Consider the following 17,768-nt stretch of genomic DNA (forward strand, 5'->3'; position numbering starts at 1 on the left):
TCAGCCTCTCAAAGCAGCTGGGACCACAGCTAGTCTCAAAGTGCTTGGATTACAAGAGTGAGCCACTATGCCCAGCTGAAAACTATCATTTCTTACCATATTTTGCTTTTTCTAAAAAAAAAAGGTCGGGCTCACACATGTAATTCCAGCACTTTGAGAGGCTGAGGTGGGAGGATCACTTGAGGTCAGGAGTTCAAGACCAGCCTGGCCATCATGGTGAAACCCTGTCTCTACTAAAAAATACAAAAATTAGCTGGGCATGGTGGCGGGAGCCTATAATCCCAGCTACTCAGGAGGCTGAGGCAGGGAGAATTGCTTGAACCCAGGAGGCAGAGGTTGCAGTGAGCTGAGATCATACCACTGTACTCCAGCCTGGGCAACAGAGCAAGACTCTGTCTCAAAAAAAAAAAAAAAAAAAAAAAAGGACTTGTTAGCCTAACTTTCCCCCAAACCCACTATATGTAGCCCAGGGAACCAAATCACAGCAATTCAACAAGCACAGTTGATGTGACAGACACCATGTGAGGCACAAATGATACAGAGACAAAGGAGACTCAGGCCTGTCATTAAGTGTACAAAAATTTTCAACTCTAGTTCTAAATAATTAGGTCCTGCCTATGCTTTTCACATACATCTAAAACTGCCTTGTTAAGTCAGCGCACCCCAAAATTGGTTCATCCCATATAAAGAGAGCACTTTCTTGCCAAATACTGATTTCTCAAATGCCAAAATGCAAGCATAAATCATGTGGAGACAAAAATCATCTTACGATATTCTCCAAAGATGAGATAAACCTCTATTCTCTTTGCAGAGCTAAGAAACTTTTGCTAAGTGATTTAGCCCTAGCAGTGACCTGCACAACAACAAAAGTAATCCAAAAATATCAGGAAGAGGAATCTAAAAGTTTTAAATAATCAGGGCGGATTCTAAATAAAGCACATATTTCAGTGAAAGTTAAGCAGAATTAAACTAAAAAAAATTTCATATGTAAGCTATAATACATATGCAAAAATTTTTTTTAAATTTAAGCCAGGAGCAGTGGCTCATGCCTGTAACCCCAACACTTAAGGAGGCTAAGGCGGGAGGATCCCTTGAGCCCGGTGGGTCGAGGCTGCAGTGAACCATGATTGCGCCACTGCATTCCAGCCTGGCAACAGAGTAAGATCCTGTCTCAAAAAAAATTTTTTTTAATTCAAATTACAAATTTATTGTCTGATATAAACTAAACATATGCTTTCCTGGAAAATCCCACTTTAAAATGTCTTTAAATTGATCTGCCCTGTATTCTCTTTATCGCTAAACTGCAGAGCAATCAGAGGGCTCCGTCTCATCACTGGTGTCAGGATGGTGTTGAGCAAGGTGCTCCTGGAGATACAAATCCACAGTGTAGGACATGAAGTGGGAAGAGACATTCAAGGTCACTCCATGTCCTCCACGGCCAAGCAGAGGACCCAGCACCCACTAACAGCCCCCTCTTGATTTAGTCATCATCCCAAATAGAAGTGGCGTGATGATCCCAGTATTTTTTTTTTTTTTTTTTTGAGAGCTAGAGTCTCATTCTGTTGCCCAGGCTGGGGTGCAGTGGCGTGATCTCGGCTCACTGTAACCTTTGCCTCCTGGGTTCAAGCGATTCTCCTGCCTCAGCCTCCTGAGTAGCTGGGATTACAGGCAAGCAACACTACGCCCAGCTACTTTTTGTATTTTTAGTAGAGATGGGGTGTCACCATGCTGGCCAGGCTGGTCTTGAACTCCTGGCCTCCAGTGATCCACCCGCCTCAGCCTCCCAAAGTGCTAGGATTACAGGCGTGTGCCACCGCGCCCAGCATGATCCCACTACCCTTCTACAGGTCAATCTGTGTTGTTCATTATTATTGGCCATTTCCCCTCCTCCACCTTCTCGCTTTTCCTAAGGACAAAATTTAATTTTCAGCAGCCCTAGGGTCACAAACTGAGTTCTGACCTGACTTAAAATAGTTCTCATCCTTTCTTTGTTTCCTTTTTTTGAGTCAAGGTCTCCCTCTGTCACCCAGGCTGGAGTGCAGTGGTGCCACGATCATGGCTCACTGCTCCTGGCTCACTGCAGCCTCAAACTCCTAGGCCCAAGTGAGCCTCCGACCTCAGCCTCCTAAGTAGCTGGGATCACGGGCAGGTGTGCCATTATGCTTGACTAGTTTTTCTATTTTTTCACAGACAAGTTCTCTCTCTGTTGCCCAAGCCAGTCTTGAATTCCTGGGCTCAAGCAATCCACCCACCTCAGTCTCTCGAAGTGCTGAGATTACAGGCGTGAGTCAATGCACTTCGCCTGTTTTTTGTTTTGTTTTTTCCATCCTTTCTAAAATGATACCAGAAGGGTCTCTCAAAAATGCTGGGACCTATTTATAAACATTTTTTAAAGAACACACTTGATGATATTGACTCAAATAGTTGCCACTGGAGGGTAAAGCCCCTATTCTATCTGTCTGTCAGCTTTGACAAGTCATATATTAAATAACTGACCCTAGAAACTGGAAGAGACTTTGGAGGTCAGCCTAATTCCTGTCCTCCTCTTCTACCGCATTCCTAATCAACAGCATTCAGCCCTACTTGAATACCGCCAACAGTGGCAAGCTCACTACTTCCTGGGCAGACATTTCCTCTGTTGGACAGATCTGCCAGTTAGAAAATCCTTTTTCATACTGAACTGAAATCTGCTGTCCTGGTCTTTCGGATTAAAGAAGACCTCAAAGTCTATGAACTTCAGCATGATCGCTGATCATTCTACAGACAAGGAATCACGTAATCATGCCATAAATGAGAAATCTGCAGCTACAGAGAATAAAGTGACTGTTTCATCTACTGGTTGTATTCCAACACTAGGAGCAAAAATGAAGGTCTCCTCCTTCCTATGTCTGATAACCAGGAAAATATTTGAAGGTGCTACTGTGTACCCAAAGCATAAATGTAGTTCAGTTATTCCCTATCCTACAGCATCCTAGACTCCTTTCCAGGATCAAGTCTTGCTTGCTCATGTCCCTATTAACTCTTGGCTCTCCGGTGTCCAAATGTCACCTGACCAGCCAACATCATTAAGACTAGATCTTATGATTAGATCGCTGAATTTCTGATCCCATTATAAACTGCATTCAATTTTTTTACAGCTGTATCTTAGAGCTAAGCTCAGTGGCCCACGTTGGTAGACCCAGCCACTTGGGAGGCTGAGGCAGGAAGATCGTTTCAGCCTAGGAGTTCGAATCCAGCCAGGACAACATGGCAAGACTCGTGACTCTGAAAAAAATAAAAATAAAAACAAATAAAAATATAAACCAATAAAAATAAAAGCCTCACCCACTCAAGGCTCACAGTGAACTGACAAACAACAGAAAAATCCCGATGCTTTTTCTTCTCCATGCCCTGCCCCTCCTCAGTGGACCTGCGCCAACCAGCGGTCAAGGACTCTGTCTTCAACTGTGACTCTAGTTCCTAACCTTGAGCTTGACACACAGCGAGCAGGCACTCGAGATTAATCACTGAATGAATCATCTTCTCTACCCTATCTTGTCCTTGAATCATAAAAAGTTTTAAAAATTGCAGATGTCCCCACTGTGGAATATATACACAACTATAGAAAAGACAAATAATGCAAACGTTAAAAAAAAAAAAAAAAAGTTGCATGCCTCAATCCATCCAGAAGCAACCAGTATTTGTATTTTGATATTACTATTATTGGTGTATTTCCTTCCAATTATTTTCTAAACACGTTGCTTTTTTAACATTTGAAAATGTAGATGTAGACGTCCCTTAACTTCTGGCGAAAACATTTTTCCCTGTTATTTTAAAGCTATTCCTAAACATTTTTTATAACTTCATAACATTCTATTTTAAAGACATCAGAATTCACTTATTTATTACCTCTAGCCCACACCATTGGATATTTAGGTTATTCCCAAGTTTTTACTATAGTTTTAAAAAAAAAAATCTCTGAATAATCTCTGTGCATAAATCATCATCAACATTGTGGATTTGGTCTCAGGTACATCCCCAGAAGTAGTATTATCTTATCAGGATATATGAACATCTCAGAACGCCACAATTCAAATTTTTAAACCTAAATAAGACTTTAAATTCATCCCTTACTGAGTTGTTTTCTGTTTTCTTTTTAATGCGTACCCCTAATTCTAGACGACTCTGAACCTTGATTTGTCTGCAAAACCAGCAATCCCTCCCACTTCTGCGCCACTAACAAATCTGATGAACGTGCCTTCTGTGTCTTCACTGCCAACACTGGGAAAATGTTGAACAGATCAAGGCCAAGAATAGAACCCTACTGTACTCATTTTCAGATCTCCTTCCAGGCTGCCTCAGTGCCAATCATTAACAGTTTCACATAGGATTGTTAAATTAAATTAATAACACCATCCAGACCACGTCTTACCACTTATGATTTAATATGGACCATCATACCTCAAGAAACTGTTAAATACTTTGCTGAAGCCAAAATGTACCATAGTCGCTGCACTATTCTCTGGCCTAGTAAACAAACCACCATATAAGACAGGAAACAGATTTAATTCGATATGATTCAGCTGGCTTCTGGTTATCCTTGCATCCTATAGCCACACATTGTTAAACAAAATGCACTTCAGTTTCATTTTGTTAATGTTTCAAAAGCAGTATACTTTTTCTTTGAGACAGGGTCTCGCTCTGTTGCCCAGGCTGGAGTGCAATGACATGATCTCAGCTCAATGCAGCCTCCAGTTTCTGCAGGGCTCAAGCAAGTCTCCTGCCTCAGCCTCCTGAGCAGCTGGGACTACAGGCATGCGCCACCACACTCTGCTAGTTTGTTTTTTTGTTTTTTTTGTTTTTGATTGAGTCTCGCTCTGTCACCCAGAGTGGAGTGCAGTGGTGCGATCTTGGCTCACTGCAACCTCAGCCTCTTGGGTTCATGTAATTCTCCTGCCTCAGCCTCCCGAGTAGCTTGGACTACAGGCGCCCACCACCATGCCTGGCTAATTTTTTGTATTTTTAGTAGAGACGGTGTTTCAACCTGTTAGCCAGGATGGTCTCGATCTCCTGACCTCGTGATCTGCCCGCCTCAGCCTCCCAAAGTGCTGGGATTACAGGCGTGAGCCGCTGCGCCTGGCCCCAGCTAGATTTTTTTCTTTTGTAGAGACAGGGTCTCAACTATGTTGCCCGGGCTGGCCTCAAACTCCAGGGCCCAAGCAATCCTCCTGCCTCAGCCTCCCAAACTGCTGGGATTACAGGCATGAGCCACTACAGCTGGATCAGTATTTTTAAATAATTGAATTTAGTCCCACCTGTAAGCAGCAGGGTGACTATTGGTCAGTCTCTCTCACCAGTGGCTCATCTGGGGCAAGCTCGCAGTCTTGGGTGGTAAATCAGACTATTCTAGGTCACAGAGTCCTGAACTTACTCACTTCAGCTGGACCCCAAATCAGCCTCATTTGCTGGGAGCCATTTGGATCAATACCAGGCTCCTGAGAATTGTACATCATATGGCACTTGATGGCTGTGACTCACAACTCACCAAGGTAGGACCTCAACATCACTCTCAGAGATCCCTGCCAGTCAGAAGTGGAAAATGGGAAGGCTGGAGAAATCTTGGGGTCACTTGAAACTTGCCTTACTATGAAGAACACAGGTCAAAGCCCTTTATAATTCCATTCCCATCATCATAAAAATATTTCAAAGTCCCAGCCAGCAGCTCCTCAAAAAGTGCTGTTGACTTGCCTAAAACAAATCCGGTGCACAGAAATATCTCGGATTCCATAATGCCACACTCCTACCCGGAATCCTCAATGGCCACCCAGAGCCCATGACAGCAATCCTGAATTTCCTGGCCCAGCAATCGAGTCTCTTGAAAACTGAGGTCGCAGAGCAAAATGCCTACGGGACTAAGTGGAGAATGGAAAGTGACTGGACTGTGGCAAAAAGAAGCCTGGGGAACATGAGCCTGTCTCCTGTCCATAGGGGACAGCCTTCTCAGCTTGAGATGAACACCAGATCTGACTCTTTAAAAGAGCTGCAAACCCAGAGATTTTTCTGGATTTTTTCCCAATTTTTAAACAACTTTATGTAGTCCAAACTAGAACACATCCATATGCTTAAAGCACTCCCTGGCCACTGGTTTACAACCTTTGCCCTATATATGACCCCAGCCCACTTTAACAACTTGATTTCTCCCTCATCTCTAACAAGAACCCTCTGTTCTTCTCTCTTACACAATCTTAGACTTTACACATTCCTAACTCCAAGGCTTTGCCCACTCTATACCTCCCCACATCTGTAGCACCCTGAGACACCAAAAACAGTTCAGCCTAGACTTCCTTCCTTGTCCCCAGACGTTTTTCCGAGCCACACCAGCACAGAACACGCCCCCCTCCTCTGAACCCCACAGGTAGTTATTCTTCACGTTGGCATTTAATCATCTTGGCTTGCTCCTTAATCAAGGTGTCTCTCATCTTTCCAAAGAGACTGTAAATCTTCCACCCTTCCTCATGCTTTCTTCCACCTTCAGTACTACAGTAGCTCTTCAAAAGGCTTAATAAATACTCACTGAATGCGAAAACTCTGTATTTTTCAAACTGTGGGTTATGATCCATTAGAGAACAATTAGATCAACTTACTGGGAGACAATAGGTTTTTAAATGAAAAATAATAGACTAGAAAATAGAAACGTCAGAGGAGATGACACCAAGCAAAGGGAGGTATTTTAGGAACTTACATCAGATTTTTATATACATGATTGTATGTACCAAGTCACATGTAAATTTCATTTCCTAATGTAAGTCACAGTCAAAACAGTAGACACTGCTTTACAATGAGTAAATTAGCTTGACCACTGCTTCATGCAATTACTCTTTGGACAGTCAGACACACTCTATAAAGAAAAATATCTGATTCCCAAGTCCTCTTCTACTAGTTCACTGATCCTACATCTCAGAGAAACAAGGAGGCTAAGTAACAGTAATTACATTCTCAGCTCATTCCACAACTTTCTGCAATCATCATTCAAATTCAGATGTTGCAAGTCGAGGCTTGGGGAATTTGTTCAGCAAATCACCCTGTGTCACCCTTGCAACATGAACAGAGCTCAGGAAAAAAGGCACCAGCTCCCCTCTACCTGCAAGGTGCCAGGCTCTGGTTGGAACAGCCCTGGGAATCACAATATCCTTGGGGCTAATGTCCTCCTCCCCCATTCTCTCACTCCTACCCCCCACCCTCCACCCTCCACCCTAGAGAAGTTCAAAATGTTTCAAAGCCCAGCAATTTACTGTCTTTAGCAAATCCCATTCTACTCCCTTCTAACCTCCAATCCACACTCACCATTAGAAAAATCAACAGCCCCATCCTGCTCAGGGCCCAAGTGCCCACAGTTGCTTTTCCAACTTCAGGTTCAGAATCGAGCAATGTCATGGGAATGGCAGTGCAGCAGAGGGAAACAGAAGCCGCTGGGTTCAGGCCTTGAGTACCACTCAGGGGCATCCTCCGCTGCCCCCGTATTACCAGCAGCCTCCCAACTTCTCCTCTGAGCCCCTTCCCCCTCCCGGCTTCTGCAGCCTCTGCAACACCATCCCCCTTGGGCTCCTCCCATCTCAGAGCCATAGCTGCTTGCAGGACACTAACATCTGGATATCTTAGCAGCCACAAGAAACTTCTCCATAGCCTGAGTAGTCAATTCCTTCTCTCCAAAATACACATTTCCGATTTCTCAAGTTACCAACTACAGCAGCTCCAAGGCCCTGGCGTAGAATCAGTTTCCACCAAGAATTAATTTCCATTCCTCTCATCCCTTCACCCTGCCCTGTAAACAGATTATTTCAACAGCAATGTTTCTCAAACCCACCTTTTTCACTTCCAATGATCCAGTGCAAACCCTGGCCACCCTACAACTGCAACAGCCTGCTCACTGATGTGTCCCCCTAACATGACTTTCCAAAACCCTTCCATTACAGTTGTTCATTACACCATTCCCTCACTCGAAAACCTTGAATGTCTCCTTAGGACACACAGCATGGCATGCAACCACCAAAAGGGCTTTCTAAGACTTTCACAATCTCAACCATTGTTCCTCTCCATCTCTATCTCCTACTGTTCCGGATACATTCCCTGGTCTGGTCAAGGACATCTTCTTGTCTCTCTGGAAAGCCATGTTCATTCCCACCTCACAGCCTATCTCAAGAGCATCAGCCTCCAGTCCTGGTGACTGATCCCTGCCCACAACTCCCTTCTCTGACTCCAACAGAACTATTTCTGCACCTCGCACTTTGACAGCCACCCTTCCCTCTCTGGGCGTCTGACTTCACATGCTCACATCCTTCTGTCCCCTCTATGAGGGTAGAAGCCCGGGAGGGAGGGAATCATCTCTTACACCTTCTGTCTCCTCCCTCCCGGAGACAGGTATGAGCCTCTGCTCCTCTGCCCCGCTTTGCAAATTATCCCACCTGTTAACTTCTCTTCTTGTCTTTGGGCCCTACGGGTGAGTTACTCTCCACAGGCATAATTTATTTCAAAACTTAGTACTCCAAGTCCCCTCCCCAATCTCCTCTTTCCTTTATCTGATATGCTCCCTCTCCAGCATCTCCACTAACTCAGGCAGCCACTGCACATTAACTTGAACGTAAACTCAGAAATCACTTCCACCTAGTCCTAGGCTTCCTGAAGCCTGGGGTCTCTTCGGTGCCTCCCCCACCTCCCAGACGGCCTGGCACCGTGCTGAGAGCACAGCAGCTCCCCAAAAGGACCTGTGGAGTTGAACTTAATGGCTATGTTCCCTTGTGTTTCGAGGTATTTGCGACCAGGCGCTTCTGTTTACACAACGCCTAGGGAGGGTGTCAAGAAAGCCTTAGATACCTGTGGATCACTCACTTTGAAGCAAAACCCCCAGGTGTACCTTTCTAGAAAGAGGGTTCTAAGGAAAGCAGCGCCGGCCTGCAGGAATCCCCCACGCCTGGCAGCCTGGCATCATGGGAACGCCTGCCCGGTGGAAGTCCTCCAAGGCCACCGGGAACTGGCCAGGGCTGCGCAAAACCGGGAGGCGGCGGCTACCCCTTCCCCCTGGCCAGGTGGGCTTCTTTAGGTCTCTGAGACAGTTCCAAAGTGAAGGCGCTAAGCCTTGCACTCCCAGGCAGGGAAGAAAACGCTGCCTTGGAAATTGTTTGCACAAGACAAACTCCCTGTGCAGGCCCCCCCAGCCCGGGCACCCGCGTGAGCCCATGGTGCCACCGCCGGGGAGGGCCAGGGGCGCGGGGGACGGCGAGACCGGGCGAGAGCGCGCGGGCAGAGGGGGCGGTGGCCGCAAGGGCGGGAGGGGCGCGGGGCGCCCGCGGGCGGAGGGTGTGTCCCCCTGTCCCGCCCGTCCCGCAGCCTGGCCTCGCGTGCCGGCCGGAGTGGGCAGGAACCGGCAGGAACGCGCGGGGCGCGGGAGGGCCGGGCGGGCGGCCCCGCCGGAAAGGGCCGGGGAGGGGCAAGCGGGCCGGTCCGTGTCCCTCCGAGGGGCAAGTCCCGACCGCCCGAAGTCGGGAGGGGGCTCCGAGGCGGGGCGCCGACGGCGGGCGAGGTAAACAAGGCGACGCGCGGGAGCGGCAGCCACCCCCACCCGCCACCCCGGCCCTGCTGCAGCGCCCCGCGCCCCGCCCGCCGCGGCCCCGGCCTCCCAGACCCCCGGATCCCCCAGGCCGCTGGCCCGACAGCCGCTGGCGCGCGGGGCGTGGGAAGTTCGCGGCCGTCCTCGTCCCCGGCTGCCTCGCTGCTAGGTCCCCGCGTAGCTCACCTCAGCCCGCCACGAGCGGCAGCGCGCGCCCTGCTTCCCCGGCTCGGACGGCTCGGCTCGGACGGCTAGCTCAGCTCCGGGCTGCAGCGGCCGCGGCCCTGTCCGCCCTCCCGGCGCGGCCCGCGGCCCGGCTCCGCTCCGGCCGCCCGCCGAGGCTCGGTTGGCGCCCACCTGGCCGGCCTGCCCTCCTCCCCGGGACACTGCGCTCACGTACGCGGCCGCGGCCACAACCCGGCCCGGATTCCCGCCCGGGAAGGGAGCGGAGCAGCACGCCCGCCTGCCAGCCGGCGCCTAGCAGCTACACTTGGGACACACCCCCGCCCGCCCCCAGCGCCTCGGCGCCCCCGCGCCCCCGCACCCGCCCAGCACACCCCCCACGCGCCTGGGCTACACACCCCCGGCCGCTCGTAGACAGTCGGCGCTCAATAAGTGCCCGAGCGACTCCTCCTGCACATGCGCACTTGAACCTGACCGAGTGGTGACCCCCCCCCCACACACACACACCCCGCCCCGCCCCCCGATCGGAACCGGCAGCTGCAGCCCCGAGCCAAACTTGAGGCTTGGCTTTTCGCACCGAGCCAAAGTTTCTCTCGCTGTTGTTTTTCCAGGCCTGACTCTGGGACAGGCTTCTCCGAGAGGGGCCGGACTCGACCCAGGGCGGGAAAGGAGCCAGAGAGCTAGGGCGCCGCGGACGGGAGCTCAGCTGGGGCCGGGGGGCCCCAGGCGGCGCAGCCCCGGCCGCCCCAAGCGCCCATGCCCGCGCCAGGGGGAGGAAGCTGGAAAGCGCCTTCCCATTTTCCTTTGGACTCAATGTTTTCTTCCCCATTTCATGACATCTCACTCCTCTGTGTAAAGTGAGGCGTTATTTACTGTTGCTGGAATTAAATGGGAGAAAGTTAACTATTAGCCTTCAAGCCTTACGTAAACAAGACCGGTTGCTTTTGGCACCGTTAGGCTCTGGCTTTTGGATAATTTGTAACAAGGAGAATTGAAGTTGTTTCATTGTGTTGTTCTGTGTTTTTCAGAGATAAGACCAGCGCCACAACGGTGGTGAGGGGGCCCCGTGTCTATATTATGTGTGGGCATGGATATTTATATTCAAGCAAATTTAATGAATCCAAAGGCATAATTTTTGAAATTGCAGTTCACCTTGGGTTTGAGGTGTCCTGTCTTTCTGGCAAAGAGGCAGTGGGAGTGTCCGGGAAAAGGGCTAAAGTCTTTGTAGTCAGACAAACCGGCTTGCAGTCCTGACTGAACTAAATTCACTTTATGATCTCCAGCAGGTTCTTCCACTCTCTGTACCCCAGCTTCTTCATCTGCAAGATGGAATAACATAGATAAGAGTGTCTAGCTCATAGCAAATAAGTATGCTTTCCCTTCCTCCATCTCCCACCATTTGTGAAATAAGAAAATTACCTAACTAGAACCAAAATTCCTATAGGACACTGGTTCTCAGTTGGGGGTGATGAGACAGCAATGTCTGGAGACGTTTTTGATTGTCACAATTAGGAGAGGGGTGCTGCTGGCATCTAGGCCAAGGAAGCTGCTAAACATCCTACTGTGCACAAGACAGCCCCCCACAACAAAGAATTGTGTAGTCCCAAAAAAATGCTGGTATTGTCATTAAGTCCCGCTACAGAATAATCCTGCTACCCTGTAATTCAGCAAAGACTGGTTCTACCCTTTAACTCTCACCCTCAAGGAAACATTTCTGGTTTGCACTAAGAAGAAGAAGAAAACATTGAGGGGATCACCGCAATTACATTAATATGAAAATGCAGATTGAAATTTTGTATTTAATTATTCAAGGAATATTTAGGCCATGCATGGTGGCTCATGCCTGTAATCCTATCACTTTGGGAGGCCCATGTGGGAGGTTCACTGGAGGCCAGGAGTTCGAGACCAGCCTGGGCAACAGCAAGACCTCTTCTCTCCAAAAAAAAAAAAAAAAAAAAAAAAAGAACAGGAATAGTTTCATTAGTTAACAATGTATCCTCTCTCATTTTTAAGGTATTTTTGTATGTCACATGTTACTACAGTTCATGAATAGTTTTCTTGTTTCCATTTTTCTTCAAACAGTGGGTGTTTACTTCTATATATTTACCTCTCTGCTAAATTCCTCACCTATCCTGAGGTTTATAATATAGTCCCTGCCCCCAAGGACTATACAGCCTCCGAGGAAGTGGATTAACGCACATGCAACAATTAGGGAACAATACAAGATAACATATAATTAAGCTCTAATTGCAACACCCAGAGTAAAGTGGTTCCGAGGAAAGGGAAATGAGTTCCGCAGCCACAACCCAGGGCTTGCCTTTGGGACTAAGGTGTTCAGGAAATGTTTATTGAGTGAAATGAAATAGTTAATGTTTCTTACACAATGTGGGACTAGTATATAAACTCCATAACAGGATTTAAAGTGCTAGGATTCATCAATGGATGTTGGTGCCTGGTTGTGAATTTATTCTTTAGTTTGTGTTTCTTTGTTTTTGAGACAGGGCCTCACTCTGTCACTGAGGCTGGTGTGCAGTGGTGGATTACAGATCAGTACAGCCTTAATGTCCTGGGCTTAAACGATCCTCCCACCTCAGCCTCCTAAGTAGGTGGGACCATAAGCATGGACCACCATGCCCAACTAACTTTTTTATCTTTTGAGAGACAGAGTCTGACTATGTTGCCCAGGCTGGTTTCTAACTCCTGGGTTCAAGCAATCCTCTGGCCTCAGCCTCCCAAAGTGCTGGGATTATAGACATAAGCCACTGTGCCCAGCCAATTTATTCTTCCTAAAACATCTAGTTTAAGCTTTTAACCAAACCTATATATTTCTTTAAATGATTGTACTTTAATAAAACCAAAACACTCATTCGTTTGATAAATACATGAGTGCGTGTTACATGCAAAGTGAGCCAAAATAGTCTCTACATTTCAACAGAATTGTTCTGTTTGAGAACTTGTTATGTTTAAGACTGTGTCTTGCAAACACAGGCCTTCAAAGGACATATGCTCTCTCTCTCTGCATAAATTGGATGCATAGCTCTTTACTGCAGGTAGATACTTGCACAGTATGCATTCCAGAGTTTTGTACATTAACACAGATGCAGAGAAATCATCCCAATACAAACATCCATTCCCAAGACACACACACCCAGCTCTCAGCACCTTCACACAGAATCCGGGCCCTCACCTAAATACACACTGCACAAAACTCACATTACACAAAGCAAGACGTACTTAACAAAGACAATCACTTTTTGGTTTCCAGTCTCATCCCCTCTTCTTCTCCCTTCCCCTATAAATGACTAAGGCTTGCCCTTCCTGGGGGGCTGTCCTATCTCAGAACTGCCCTTCACCCTGCTTTCTCCCACACCCTGGCCCCCCTATTAAAATGTAGGCAGGCTGGGTATATTGGCTCATGCCCATAATCCCAACACTGTAGGAGGTTGAGGCAGTAGGATCACTTGAGGCCAGGAGTTCAAGACCAGCCTGGGAAACATAGGGAGACCCTGTCTCTACAAAAAAAAAAAAATTTACAAATTAGCTAGGCATGGTGGCACATGCCTCTAGTCCCAGCTACCTGGAGGCTGAGGTGGAAGGATCACTTGAGCCCAGGAGTTGAAGGCTGCAGTGGGCTATGACTGAAACCACTGTACTCCAGCCTGGGTGACAGAATGAGACCCTATCTCTCTTTCTCTCTCTCTCTTTTTTTTTTCTTTCTTTTTTTAGATGGATTCTTGTTCTTGTTACCCAGGCTGGAGTGCAATGATGCAATCTCGGCTCACTGCAACCTCTGCCTCCCAGATTCAAGCCATTCTCCTGCCTTAGCCTCCTGAGTAGCTGGGATTACAGGCACGTGCCACCATGCCTGGCTTATTTTTGTATTTTTAGTAGAGACAGGGTTTCACCACGTTGGCCAGGCTGGTCTCGAACTCCTGACGTCAGGTGATCCACCCACCTCAGCCTCTCAAAGTGCTGGGATTACAGGCATGAGCCACCACATCCAGCTGACCCTGTCTCTTAAAAAAAAAAAAAAAAAAAGGAATGTAGTTATCTTCTGCCTTATTTCCATTAAGTAATTAGCTCTTCAGAGAGTATCTTCCATTAGCTGAGATGAAGCACAGCAGACCCAGGCCCGACCTCCCTTCCCTGCTTCATATGCTAAGGACTTCATATGCTAAGGAGGCTTGCCTCCCTCCAATCCACTCTATTTCCTCAACCTCTTGCCTCTGCTTAAAACTCCTCAAAATCTTTCAATGGCTTTGATAATAAAGTCCCAACATTGCACATTAAGGTCCTTCATGGTGTCCCTTCCAGTGCCATCTCCAGCCCCCACCTGCCCCTCTGCCTCTACGCCTCACATGGCACTGCAGACGCCCAACTGATCTTCTGTTCTTTGCCTGAACAGACTTTTTCTGCTTGTTACATGCTGTTTTCTCTGCCTAGAACACTCTCTACCCTACCCTCTGACCTCCTTACTTGGCTATCTCTGCTCATCCTTCAGGGGTCAACCTAGATAGCATTTTCTCTGAAATGCTTTCATGGGCCTCCAAGACTGAAACTAGGTGCCCCTCCCATGTGTCCAAAGCACTGTGACTCATTGCACTGAAATCTCCATTTTCTTGTCCTAATGCCTCAAAAGACTAAATATTTTGTGAGTACAGGGAGTATGTCCTGTTTTCCATTGTATACCCAACACCTAGTACAGTGGCTGGCATGTAGTAGGCACTTTTCTTGGAGTGTGAAACAGGGTTTCACTCTGTCACCAGGCCTGGAGTGCAGTGGGCACCGTCATAGCTCACTGCAGCCTCCAAATTCTGGGCTCAACCAATCCTCCCGCCTCAGCTTCTGGGTAGCTGGGACTACAGGCACATGCCAGCACACCCAGCTAATGTTTTAGAAAAATTTTTGTAGAGACGGTATCACTATGTTGCCCAGGTCTTGAACTGCTGGGCTCAAGTGTTCCTCCCACCTTGGCCTCCCAAAGTGTTGGGATTACAGTCATGAGCCACCACACCTGGCCTGTAGTAGGTACTGAATAAGCATTTGTTAAAAATGAATAGCCGGTTGCATATGCAGGACAGATTAGAGTTATTCCATGGTACAGGTGATCCCTGGTTCAAAGCATGCCTCAGATGCTCAGTAGATTCCTGGGATACTGAAGACCTCTTGCCCATATATTTAGAGCAGATGAGGCCAGCAGAATGAACTGAGGCTTCAGGCTCCACCAGAGGCTTGATTTATACCTAACTTGGTTTCCTGAGCTCCAGACTCTTAACACCAGTTACCTAATTGGCATCTCCACTTGGATGTCTAATCAGATCTCAAATGCACCATGTCCAAAACCAGACTTCTGATTTCCCTTTAAAATCTGCTCCCTCCCATATCAGTAGATTGCAGTTCCCTTCTTCTAGTTCCTCAGGAAACAAACAAAAACTTGGAATCATCCTTAACTCCTTTTTTAAATTATTTTTTTATTTTCTTATACTCCATATCTAATCCATCAGAAAATCCTATTGGTTCTAGTGAAATACATCCAGAATTAATTAATGTTCCAGCATTTCCAGCACAAACTTCCCTGGTCCAGCCACCATCTCTCTAGCCTGGCCTTCCACAATGGGCTCCCCCTGGTCTCCCTGCTTTCTCTATTGCCTTCCTACAGTCTATTCAACATCCCAGCAGCCACAAAGATTCTTTTGAAACCTAAGTCAGGCTGGGCACAGTGGCTCACGCCAGTAATCCTAGTATTTTGGGAGGCCGAGGCGGGTGAATCACTTGAGGCCAGGAGTTTGAGACCAGCCTGGCCAACAAGGTGAAACCCCACTTCTACTAAAAATACAAAAATTAGCTGGGTGTGGTGGTGCACGTCTGTAATCCCAGCTACTCAGGAGGCTGAGGCAGAAGAATTGCTTGAAACCGGGAGGCAGAAGTTACAGTGAAGCCAAGATCTTGCACTGCACTCCAGCCTGGGTGACAGTGAGACTCTGTCTAAAAAAAAAAAAAAAAAAAAAAAAAAATTAAAAATTAAAAATTAAAAAAAAAAACTTAAGTCAGATTATATCACTCTTCTGCTCAAAACTCCAACAGCTTCCCATCTCACTCACTGCAACACCCTACGTGATCTTTGTCCCAATCAGTCCTCCAGTCCTACCACCCCACCGCTCTTCCCTGGCTCCTGAAGCTCCAGCCACACTGGCCCCCTTACTCTTCCTCAGCCCCACTCCTAACTCAGCCTTTCCAAGGCTGTTCCTTGGGCTGGAATGATCTTCCTCCAGATACCCATGGAACTTGTTCCATCATTTGATTCAGGTCCCCACTCCAATGCACTCATTGTAAGATACATAACTATAACACCACCACTGAGCTGCCCCTTTGCCTGGCCTTTTTTCTCTTCTTTGCACTCATCACTGCCTGATAGTCTGTCTCATTCAGTCAACTACAAATTCAATAAGAGTAGAGACTTTGCTTTTACTTACTGCTATATCCGCAGCTTCTAGAATCGTGTCTGGCATATACTAGACACTCAGTAAATAATCATGAATCAAGGGTCTGGTTAGACTTCCAAAAAGTTGCCCATCAGGATGCCAGATACTAAATTCTTCGCCGCTATGCTTCTCATTCACTTAGACTAGGGACCACGTTACCTCTGTGATCCACAGTTCTTTTATGAAACAGTCTCGCTCTGTCTAAACTGCAGAGTCTCACTGCAGACTGGAGTGCAGTGACATGATCTCAGCTCACTGCAGCCTCTACTCCCCGGTTCAAGCAATTCTCCTGCCTCAGCCTCCCAAGTAGCTGGGATTACAGGCATGCACCCCAAGTGCCTGGCTAATTTTTGTATTTTTAGTAGAGATGGGTTTTCGCCTTGTTGGCCAGGCTGGTCTCGAACTCCTGGCCTCAAGTGATCCACCTGTCTCTGCCCCGGCAAAGTGCTGAGATTACAGTCTGAGCCACCACATCTGGCTTGTGATCCACAGTTCTAAACAAAGCTTTCATACCACAATCTCAAACCAGGCTGTGAGTTTCAAGTGAAAAGAATAATACTGTTAATGTTGTATCTGTGGCATACTTTGTGCTTTTCTTTTGACTGAGGAAATTACAATGTATCTTAGTGGACAAAAACAGGCCTAGCACCCACTGGAAGTATTTTCACTGTAAGAAGCACAAGAGTCAGGAATTTTAAGAGAAAGTGGTGGGGTGAGTGTGCCCTGGGGTCAATGGCATCTTCTCTCTGATCTGCTCAATCTGTAAGGCTTTTCTGGAAGAAGTGGGCTTTGCATTCCATTGAAGAGAAAGGATGGATAGGTTGCAAATAGGTGTTCAAAGGTTAAGGGTATCCCTGAGGTTTCTTGCTTTGATCTGCAAAATGACATTTTCACACTAAGCCCCCATGTGTGTAAAGATGGCCACGGGTACACCCCAACACATAAACACCTAGATCTGTGTCTCCTTCCTCCTAGCTCTGAAACTCAGTGAATTTGAGCAAATGTCCACATTCAAAGAGGGGGAAAATGAGCTGGCTTTGGGAACAGGGAACATAAGGCCCTATGACTTGGTATGAAGGAATGTGTAAGCCTGAGCAGGCTCAGTGTACACATCTGGTTTTTCCCTTTTATGCTTCTGTGGTTTCTATGACACAGGAAATCCATTCTGGAACAACCCTGTCTGCTTTCTAGTGAGTGCATTAAAAGTGGGGATTAAAATTATGTTTATCTCACTGCTCAGGCCATGATGATAAAATCCAGAACAGAACCATTTTGAGGGTGAATCAGCTGAGGCTTCATCCTACCTGGTGCCCCTAGGGAGGAGCTCGTAACTAAGACAGGAGGAGTGGGAACCCAAGGAAAAGATTTATGCACAGGTTAAAGAATATCTAGACATGGCCAGCCATGGTGGCTCATGCCCATAATCCCAGCACTTTGGGAGGTTGAGGCGGGCAGATCACTTGAGGTCAGGAGTTTGAGACTATCCTGGTCAACCTGACAAAACCTCGTCTCTACCAAAA

At 47.3% G+C, this 17,768-nt stretch overlaps 1 protein-coding gene across 6 annotated transcripts in view; it reads right to left on the minus strand.

Annotated features, from left to right (window-relative positions):
- ZNF395 (zinc finger protein 395) overlaps nucleotides 1-10,232 on the minus strand; it is a 40,941-nt gene extending 30,709 nt beyond the window's left edge. For 3 of the 6 annotated variants that reach the window (XM_007962032.3, XM_037983640.2, XM_037983639.2), the window contains exon 1: nucleotides 9,770-10,055. The gene's annotated coding sequence lies outside the window, so the exon portion shown is untranslated. Of the gene's footprint in view, nucleotides 1-9,769; nucleotides 10,056-10,164 lie in introns of those variants that run through there. The other 3 variants (XM_007962035.3, XM_007962036.3, XM_007962033.3) reach the window with 3 other exon arrangements.
- Between the last annotated feature and the right edge of the window lie 7,536 nt (nucleotides 10,233-17,768).

The sequence above is a fragment of the Chlorocebus sabaeus genome, chromosome 8, assembly GCF_047675955.1.
Source record: "Chlorocebus sabaeus isolate Y175 chromosome 8, mChlSab1.0.hap1, whole genome shotgun sequence".
Taxonomy (NCBI): Eukaryota; Metazoa; Chordata; class Mammalia; order Primates; family Cercopithecidae; genus Chlorocebus; species Chlorocebus sabaeus.